Raw genomic sequence first — 10,869 nt, 5'->3', positions numbered from 1 at the left:
TGTCCACATTATACTTTGGACTTATTTTGTTATGTTTGCCTTTCAGTATGTTCTGGAGTTATCACCATCCGCTCCTCAGACTTTGGACATTGACTGTCCTTATTTAGGTTTTGGACTTATTAGGCTGTTCAGTTGTTTTGTATTGTCTGACGTGTCTGCAGTTTCAGTTATTCTGTATCTTATTTTGTTGTATTGTTCCCCTTGTTTCCTGTCTGCCATGCATGTTTACTATTACCTGCCTTGTCACAACCTCTGTATTGCTTGTTTGTACCTCTGCATACCCTAGGGGTACAAGTACCCTGATTTGAGAACCACTGATATAGACGCAATGGCCTTGTCAATAAATTGGAAGGCTATACCTTGACCTCCCAATGCATTGAGAACGTGTATCATTGAACATGCAGTAAGAGTGCAGGTACCCTGTGTACACCTATACTGTATGTTGGTCTGTTTACTGTTGAGTGAGAAAACAATGTTAACATTTAGCTAAACATCTGGGGATCCCCCAAAATAATTTGGGGACCCCTCTGGGGGTCCCAACCCACAGGTTGAGAACCACTGGTCTAGAACAGCTTTGACAGCTGGGTAGAGTAGACACAGTCTAATAAAGACTGTGTTAGTGTCAGAAGAAATCGCCTGTTTTCTGACGGGCTGAGGTTGGCAGGTATATCTTTAGGCAAGCATTTCAAAGAAATATTGTGGGGGAAAAAGTGACAAATTCAAATGGTTCAAAACCAATGTACTAAACTACTCTATATTACAAAATAATACAGAATAATGTTATTATCAGTGGAAGGAAAATACATCACTTTATTAAGCAAATGTCACCTTAAATAGAAAATATGCCTTGATAGCGAGGCAGATAAAGTGCATATTACAGGTGAATCGTTCACTTGCGGATACAAGCACCAAAATTGGCACACATACTCCTTAGGCATTGCTCTTTTCAGAAAACCATCTGGCCAAAAAAAAAATCAAGATGGCGGCCAATTTTCATGATGGCCGCCATTGAATATACAGTAATCTTGCATTCCGCAATAAAATCCCATAGACTTGTCCTATTTGAATAGTTTTGGTGTCAAATCATACATTTATCACTATGTAGAATCCAAATTTGGACCCATGGACTTACTCAATGGCTTCCTTGTACCATATATCAGTCCCGGAATCTTAATATTCTGCTAATAGTGTGGTGCGATGCGTCCAAAAAACAGCTCCCGTAGGATTTTTGTGCTAAAATTGATCTTTTTGCAGATCCTGGTTCTATAGAGTCCAAACTATGAGAAAATGATGGGTGTCAACTTTTCCGGACCCCCACCCCCTTTCTGGGGGTCATCTAGTTTGGGACCTGCATGCCAGAACAGTACGCCAGCCAGTTAATGTCCAATTTTCTTAATATTAGGGTTGTTTTGTAGGTTTTAAAACATTCTGAGTTCATTTATTACACTTTTGAAGCAGCCAGAATAAGCTTTCTGACTTTTGGTTGGGGTCTTTCCTCACCTGGGACACCCCCAGATGGACCCCTGAGCCTATCTCAGTACTCGCTCTGCTCCTGCTCCAGAACAATGTCATATTAGATCATAATTGAAGCATAAACTTTTTTTCTGAAAACAAAAAAAAAGTAGTAACAAATACCAGGGGTCTTCCACAGGGGCTTCGGGACCCCTGGGGGTCCTCGGAGTTACTACCTAGTGTGATAAGAAGTGTACTTCTAAGGATTTCTTTGCTAAAATGTATTTTTTTACTGCTTTGGCATTTATAGGGACCAAACTGTCAGAAAATGATGGGTGTCAGATTTTCCTGACCCCAGCCCCCTTTCTGGGGGGGTCATCTATGTTAGGACCTCGCAGAACAGTATGTCAGCCAGTTAATGTCCAATTCTCATAATATTAGAGTTGTTTTGAAGGTTTTAAAACATTCTAAGTTCATATATTGCACTTTTGAAGCAGCCAGAATAACCTTTATGACTTTTGGTGGGGGTCTCTCCTCACCTGGGACCCCCGGAATGACCCCTGAGCCTATCTCAGTACAGTCCTTGCTCTGCTCCTGCTCCAGAACAATTAGATCATACTTGAAGCATAAAAGCTTTTGTACCTGTACCTGGGCTCTGTAGCTAATACCAGGGGTCTTCCACAGGGTCCGGGACCCCCAGGTGTCCTCAGCGTTACTACAGGGGGCCATCCAAACGGCTGTTTACCCATATATGGAGACCCCCTGGTACCCATATATGGAGGTCCATGTACTGTATATGGAGATATGCTGTGAGAGCCCAAACATGCTTACTCAGTTATTTGTTATGTGAAAGTACTATGATGTCCATGACAACTGACAACATACCCTTTTATGCCCATACATGGAGATCCCTGTCTGTAGAACCAGTCACACAGATATGGGCTGTCTTGGCCATCTGTATTGGCCATATATGGATTCTGTTAGTGTGGTATGTGGCCAATTTGTCCTCCATATATGGGCATTCCCATATGAAGTCCTGTTAGATATGGGCTTAATATTGAAGACATCAGGGAACTCCATATATGGACCTTGTCATACATCTTGAATCTATGACCTCAGCATCAAAGGCTGGATTGGGGTATGTCCCTGTGACAAACTATTATCATGTCCACTAGGGGTACTTAATGTACATCAAGCAGCCTCACAGAAACAGTACATAGACTCCTGCCCTATGAGCCTCAGGGCTGGGCAGTGGGTTGCCTTTGGCCAAAGACAGAACTTAAAGTGGATTCTGTTCATGACCTGTGTTGCACTCTTGCAGAAAAGAGCAAAGGGATGCTCTTCTTCCATGCCTTCACTGGCTGCGATGTTGTTTCAGCATTCCGCGTAAAGGGGAAGAAGTCTGCGTGGCAAACCTGGAATGTTTGTGATGAGGCTTCTGGTGTCTTCAGCAAACTCAGCCATTACCCACCTGTGGTGGATGATGAAGACCTGAAAACCTTGGAGAAGTTTGTGGTCATGATGTACGACCGATCCAGCACAGCTGAAGGTGTCAATGATGCGAGGTTGGACTTGTTTGCTCGGAAGCAGAGGCCATACGAAGCCATTCCTCCAACGCAAGCAGCACTGAAGCAACATGTGAAGCGCGCTTCCTATCAAGCGGCCTGCATCTGGAGTCAGTCAACAGTATGTCAACCAGAAATGCAGACTCCTGACAACTGGGGCTGGACCAAGAAAGGAGATCTGTGGCAGATTGATTGGACTGAGCTCCCACCCATTGCAGAGAGTTGCCAGCAGCTGACCAAGTGTGGATGCAAGTTGGAATGCTGCAGTCGATGCAAATGCTACCACTTTGGTCTGACCTGCACGGCACTGTGCAGCTGCAGGTGCGAGGTTTAGAAGCGTTGTAGTATAGGCCTACTATACTATTGTACTATACTGCCTAGGCCCTAGAAAAAAGAAGAAAAAAAAAGAAAAGACAAAAAAAAAACTACCTCCTGCCTCGACGGGATCATCACCTTATCGTGGTGAGGCAGTTTGCGTGTCTCCATGACCCCCAGAGCTATGTCGGCAGGAGTCTTGTACTCCTGTACTCCTGGCAGGGTTACCCAAGTCGAAAAGGTCGAAGAATAGAGACTAGACAAAGAGTGATCCCACGGCGCTATTATATCTACCATGCATTTTAGCCGCGTCAGCCGCTGTGCATTGAAATCCGCTCTGTTGAGTTACTACATTACTACATTACCCCCCCCCCCCCCCCCACACACACACACACACACACACACACACACACACACACACACACACACACACATACACACTATAAACCTCTAACAATACTAAGATATACACTACCACCCATTTTATCCGAGTCAGACATAACACAAACCTCTAATTTAGCAGAATATTAGGATTCCGGGACTGATATATGGTACAAGGAAGCCAGTGAGTAAGTCCATGGGTCCAAATTTGGATTCTACATAGTGAAAAATGTATGATTTGACACCAAGATCATTCAAATAGGACAGGTCTATGGTATTTTATGGCGGCCATCTTGAAAAATGGCCGCCATCTTGAAATTTGATTTGGCCAGATGGTTTTATGAAAAGAGCAATCCCTAAGGAGTATGTGTGCCAATTTTGGTGCTTGTATCCGCAAGTGAACGATTATTTCTGTTATCTGCCCGGCTATGAAGAATTATGTGGTCTATAAAGACCTGCATTGGATCTTTTCAGCCAGCAGGTGTCGTGGCAACAACATGAGACCAAAATACTTGATGGATTGATTGATTGATTGATTGATTGATTGATTGATTGATTGATTGTTTGATTGATTGATTGATTGATTGATTGATTGATTGATCGATCGATCAAATACTTTATTAACAGTTTTCAAACACAAGCACAGTAAAGTACAGTTGAATACAGTGTTGTAAAGTAACGAAGTACAAGTACTTCGTTACTGTACTTAAGTACACATTTTGAGAATTTGTACTTTTATTTATATTTTTTCAACCCTGAACTTTTACTTTTACTTAGTTACATTTAAAAGGAAAAAATCGTACTTTTACTCCGCTACATTAAAATTGGACACCTCGTTACTCGCTACAAATCGAAAATCTTAATATCATAGCAGTCTGTCTCATACTGTATCATCTCTTCTCCCTGAGCCGGCGCTGCGGTGCTATGCTGGAGACGGGTTTGTCTGCAGACCAAAGATTAGGGGCGGATTGTGATGGGGGATGCTATTGGATAGTATGAGAATGAATCAATCCGCCCCCTGGAATCTCAATCCACCCCCTATGACGTTGCACGGACGAGTCCAGCTGGACTTAGAAGAAAAAACGACAAGCCGTTTTTTCTTCTAAGTCCAGCTGGACTTAGAAGAAAAAGTGGTCCCCAGGCCGGTTTTTGGGGCCTGGGGCCGGCCCTGGGGGTCCGCGGGGGTCCCTGGTGGTGGTCCCCGGGCGGCGGTGCTCGGAGGCCCGCCAGGGACCTCCGGGGACCCCCGCTGGTGGTCCCCGGTGGTCCCTGGAGGTCGCCAGGCCCGGTTTTCGGGGCCTGGCGTCGGCCCTGGGGGTCCGCGGGGGTCCGCGATGGCACCATCGTGTGCGGGGCGGCGAGCCGGTTCCAACGGTACCAGGCTCGAGCGCGAGGCCCAAAGGGCGGTAGAATAGGAGCCTAAAGCGTTTGGCGAGCTTGGGTATCCGCTATGGATTTTTTTTTTTTTTCGGGCTCCAGGGGGTCCGTGGGTGGTCCCTCGGCCGAGGCCGAGGCCCCCAGGTCGGCCTCGAGCAGTGAGGGGCCGGCCCCTGGGCCCTGGAGCTCCGAGGAGTCCGAGCTCCAGGCTCCCAGGCTCTCTCCCCCCTTCCTTCCTTTGTAAAACTCTCCTGAGCAAAGTGGGAACTTCCTCCATCACGGAGGTATAGAGGCCGGCTCTGGGTGGAAAGTGGCCGAGGAGGGAGCCCCGAGTCGGGCTAGAGGGTGTGGAGAGTCGGCCCTGGTGCTCTGGAGGTACCAGAGCCTGGGCAAATCTCCCCTGCCCCTGTCCTTTGAAAGATCCTCCCGCACAAAGTGAGCACACCCTCCATCACGGAGGTGAAGAGGGTGGTGCTGGGTGGAAAGTGGCCCAGATGGGTGTCTTAACTCGGGTTTGGGGTGGGGAGGGTGGTCCCTGGTTCTCTTGGGGGTCCGGGGACCCCCAGGGGGCGGATTGATTCATTCTCATACTATCCAATAGCATCCCCCATCACAATCCGCCCCCTAATCTACTATCCAATAGCATCCCCCATCACAATCCGCCCCCTAATCTTTGGTCTGCAGACAGACCCACTTGGAGAGGTGCGGCACTACATGGAAATTGGTGACCCATCGTGTGCGGTGACTCCAGGGGTCGCTCTCCGAACACGGTGATCATTGTTTGTTTTTGACGCAAATACTGTCACAAATAAAAGTAAGGTCACCATCTTGTGTGTAACACGGCCCACGGGAGTAGACGGAGCATCCAACAAGGACATTTCAAACTTGGCTTTTCTTTCAAGGGATTAGGATATCGCTCTCTTTTCGCTCTCTCACTAGCTGTTCCCCTGAGGACAGGCGTTCATGAGTCAAACTTTTCACAATTTGTTGGGACGGCAGTAAGATGTCCATAGCCTACTCCTGTCATCGTGTGCTGTGCGCAAAAATAACTGCATTTGCAAGCTTACACTGTTACGCTGTTTCAGAGCTAAATGAATCCTGTGGTTAAAAAGAACAGATCTCAAGCTATAGCATCCTGTTAGATATGTTATTTTTAAGCATGCGCCACCGCATAAAGTTATATGGCTCACACGCACGCCCGTTGCTTGTAAAGAAAGAAAGAGACAGAGAGATTATTTGATGTGGAAACGGTGACGCTTATTATGTTTTTATTTGGCCACGCGTTCTTGCGCTATTTATTGTTAAATGAATCAAGAAGTAGGCTTTTTTGTACTTTTACTTGTACTTGTACTTTTTACTTTTACTTTTATACTTAAGTACATTTTAACACTATGTACTTTTGATACTTAAGTACATTTAAGTATTTGCAAAATCCTATTGGATTTTGTAAAGTTCCAATAGGATCCTATTGGGTTATATCTAACTCTGTATAGTCCAATAGGATCCTATTGGAACTTTGCAAAATCCAATTGGATTTTGTAAAGTTCCAATAGGATCCTATTGGGTTATATCTAACTTTGGAAATCCAATAGGATTTTTCAAAGTTCCAATAGGATTTTATTGGAACTGTAGGATTTCTGATAGAAAAATCCTTTAGAAAATCCCATTAAGAATCCTATAAGAATCCTTTACAGTTTTGGAACAGATCCTATTGGATATTTTCTTATAGGATAATAATCCTATAAGAAAAAAATTCAATAGGATAGAAAAATCCTTTAGAAAATCCCATTAATAATCCTATAAGAATCCTTTACAGTTTTGGAACAGATCCTATTGGATATTGTCTTATAGGATAATAATCCTATAAGACAAAATCCAATAGGATTTGTGTAGGGGAAATCCTATTGGATCCTATAAAATGTCAAATAGGACAAAAAACCATCCTTGCTAACAGGAGCTGTGGCGCAGAGGATCAGGGTAGGATTTAAGCGCGGGAGGTTGTAAGTTCGAATCTCACTTAAGATGTCAATGATAATGTCAAATCTAATACTGTATGTATAACACTGATAGCCTGATAAATTAGTCAGCACAACACCACCCCCTGTTGGTGGGTGGCAGCCAGGCAAGGAACCTATCCTATAAGAAAATATCCAATAGGATCTGTTCCAAAACTGTATAGGATTCTTAATGGGATTTTCTAAAGGATTTTCTAATCCTATAAGACAATATCCTATAGGATCTGTTCCAAAACTGTACAGGATTCTTAATGGGATTTTCTAAAGGATTTTCTAATCCTATAAGACAATATCCTATAGGATCTGTTCCAAAACTGTAAAGGATTCTTATAGGACTCTTTAGATCCTATAGGATAGAGTCCTATAGGACTTTCTATAGGATTTCTATAGGATCGGAATCCTAAAGGATTTTTTGACTAGGGCCCTTTAGAGCTGTTTAGTGCTTCTGACTTTGAAGAGTAAAAACAGAGAGAGGCGTGAATAAGAGGTGTTTTTCGTTTTTTTACTCTAGAATGAAAAACGAATATGGCTTTTTTGTTTTTCAACTAGGAGTATAAAAGCAATTATCCATAGATACCCTGACCGGAGGGGAGGGTTGGGCTAGGTTCATTTTTTTACCAGTTGCGAACGGCTGCTGCCTGTAAGTGGTTTTTCAGGGCAATTTTAAAGGATGCTAGTGATCCACACTCCTTTATGGCATTCGGTAAGGCTTTCCACATTTTGGTGGTATAGCAGAAAAACGAGTTTGACCCTTTGTTGGTTTTTAAATCTGTGGAACAGATTACATTAAACAGATTACATTGTCCTGAGACATTCAGGCAACCTAGGCGACCTACTAGGCGACCTATTTGCCGATTGGCTGTCGCATGTCACATGGTAACCAAGCTAGTTTCATGATTGGGAGCGGCCAGAGCAGTATAATCAGAGAGTGGTGTCACCGCGGACACACAACTCTCCATTCTAGAGCTCTGGGAGCGGCCTTGCGCTGTTCTTCTTCTCGAGTTTGGAAAAAAAGGATCCGGGACCGTTCCGTTTCCTGCCTGAGCCAGATGCGAGCAGTCCTTTGTTGTCCCTGCTTAGCATTGACTTAACATTGTCATGATCGTAAAACTATCTATAGTTTTAACGTTCAGAACGTTTTCTTTTTGGACAATAAAAACATTGACAGCCAGGGGGAAAAAAATCCATGAAGGACACGGAATGCAATCGTTCACTCGCCGTTGGAAAATTGAGTTAGACTATTCTGGATGTGTGGCTAACGGCTAACGCTAACGTTAGCTAGCGCTAGCTGCAGGCTAACGCAGGCATGTTATACACAATTACTCATGGAATAAAACGGCGACCCAACTCTATTTTTGCTCTTCTACAAGCTCACAACGCGAGGAGGTTAAGTCTGTCAGACTCAGAACCGTCAGATTATCTTCTGACTGAAGTTACACAAACACTGATTATGCTACATTTAGCACTGGTAGCCCGAACAATTTAGAGTCACGTTGTTGCGCACGTAATACATTCACTTCAACCTCGTGTTGAGCAGTTAAACCTATTTGCTACGTACGTCTACAAAAACGTTCTTATTTCAAAGATAAAGTGCTTGCTGAAGTCTCACAGATGTCACAGTATGGTACGCTCAAGCAGAATTACCCGTATCTTTCGTATTGTTTAATAAACAGCATTTTAATCCGATCAGACGTCATTTTCTGTTGTTTTTCAGCCATGCGACCCCATCGGTTGCGAGGTGTACTGCACTTAGATACATTAATACCTTTTTAAGGAAACGACGACCGATCGGATTAAAATGCTCCTCTTTAAATAATACGATCATTACGGGACATTCTGCTGGAGCGTACCCTATGGTGACATCCGTGAGCCTTCACTAAGCAATTTATCTTTGTAATCTGACCGTTTGTGTAGACGTACGTAGCAAATTTGTTAAACTGCTCAACAGCAGATTGTGTTGAATTCACGGTTGGCGCAGCGTAGCGTCTTTACATTTAGCCCAATAATGCTAATCTATAAAGCAATAACTGATTGATTGATTGAAGAATTTATTAGAAGTTTGCAATAGAAAAAAGTACAGTTTCATGACAGTACAAATCACTGGTACAAGGTCAACTAGAGATCCTAGAAAGCCGAGGCTTATTTCCACAGGAACCACACTTTAAGTATCTCATATAACATTGAAAGACAGACGGATAGAACATAGTACTTTATCTAACTTTAACTAAAGTTTAAAACATACATAAACCACTTTAGCCCTATGTTATACCAAGGCTTTTTGAAAATAGCCGATCTACAAGCTCACAACGCATTGCGGTGCGACGCGTTGTGAGCTTGTAGATCTGCTATTTTCAAACATTTTGTACTTTTACTTTTGGTACTTTAAGTACATTTGGATACCAATACTTTTGTACTTTTACTCAAGTACATTTTTAATTCTGGACTTTTACTTGTAACAGAGTGATTCTACATTGCAGAATTGATACTTTTACTTAATTATAAAAATGTAGGTACTTTTTCCACCACTGTGTAAACGTTTGTGTTCTCATGCCAATAAAGCTTCTTTGAATTGAAGATTGAATTGAAGATTGCTCCCCATGTGGCGGAGTACACAATAATGGTAAATAAAGTAGCTTACTCTAAAATAATCCATCCATCCATCCATCCATCTTCAACCGCTTATCCAGCATCGGGTCACTGGGGTAACAGTTCCAACTGAGATTTCTAGAGTTCCTTAATAATAATAATTAAAATAAACAATACTAATGATTATAATTGCGACCGTCAGGTCGCAGTTACTATGAAAACCTCCACCGCCTGTCTGTCCGTCAGTCTGTCTGTCACGTCACATCACACTTTTTTGCCCCTATCCATGTGAAATTTTCCACACACAATCCTTGTCTGCCAATCCACAACCTCCACCCTTCCAGGGACCCCCGCAGCTCCAGGGACCCCCGCCAAATTTTTTAAAACACATTTTTGAATACTGCTCCTACAGTTTTTGCCCTAAAATCACACAAATCGCTACACAGTATGTCTACACTTATCTCATCGACATGGATCTGTCCCATATAGCGCCACCATCAGGTCGATTTTTTAACACATTTTTGGACCTAAACTTTTTTTTTTCTAAATTTTTTTTTCAAACTTTTTTTTTTTTTTCAAAAAAAAAAATTTTTCAAACTTTTTTTACACTAACGTCAACACACCAATCCACAGATTTTATATTGACTGTGTGTCAATTCTTGTTACTCTGGGTTGGAAGTGATCTGTGGCGCTGCCTCTGGTGTTATAATTATGGACATCCTTAATGTTTATAAAGTATGTTGACAGGTAGGCCTACTTGGGTATCATAGTGGTGTAGTCTTGTACACCAGGCCCATTGCAAGTTGCTGTACTCTGTCATCTACTCTGAGCCACCCCACTCTTAACTGGTGAGTAGCGGTGAGGTGAGTCTGATAGGGAAGGTTAAGCAGGACCCTAATTAGTTTATTTTGGGCTGTTTGGAGTTTTGTTTTCAGGGCTTGTGGGGCGTCACGATACCATACCATACGTAGACTCCGTAGTCAAAGAGGGGCTGGATTATTGCATCAATATGGTCTTCAGTGTGTTGAAATTGACCATTGGGGAGATCCTCCTCTGGTCCAGACTGGACCAGACTAATCAAACTCAATCACACTCATTCACTCGTCCTTGTTCTATATTCTATCATTATAATCCTGTTTCTCTTAGAAACTCAAGTAACACTTTTACATGTTTTCTGT

This window comes from Nannobrachium achirus (genome assembly GCF_963921795.1).
Source record: "Nannobrachium achirus genome assembly, chromosome: 10".
Classification (NCBI taxonomy): domain Eukaryota; kingdom Metazoa; phylum Chordata; class Actinopteri; order Myctophiformes; family Myctophidae; genus Nannobrachium; species Nannobrachium achirus.
This window is presented reverse-complemented; position numbering follows the sequence as displayed.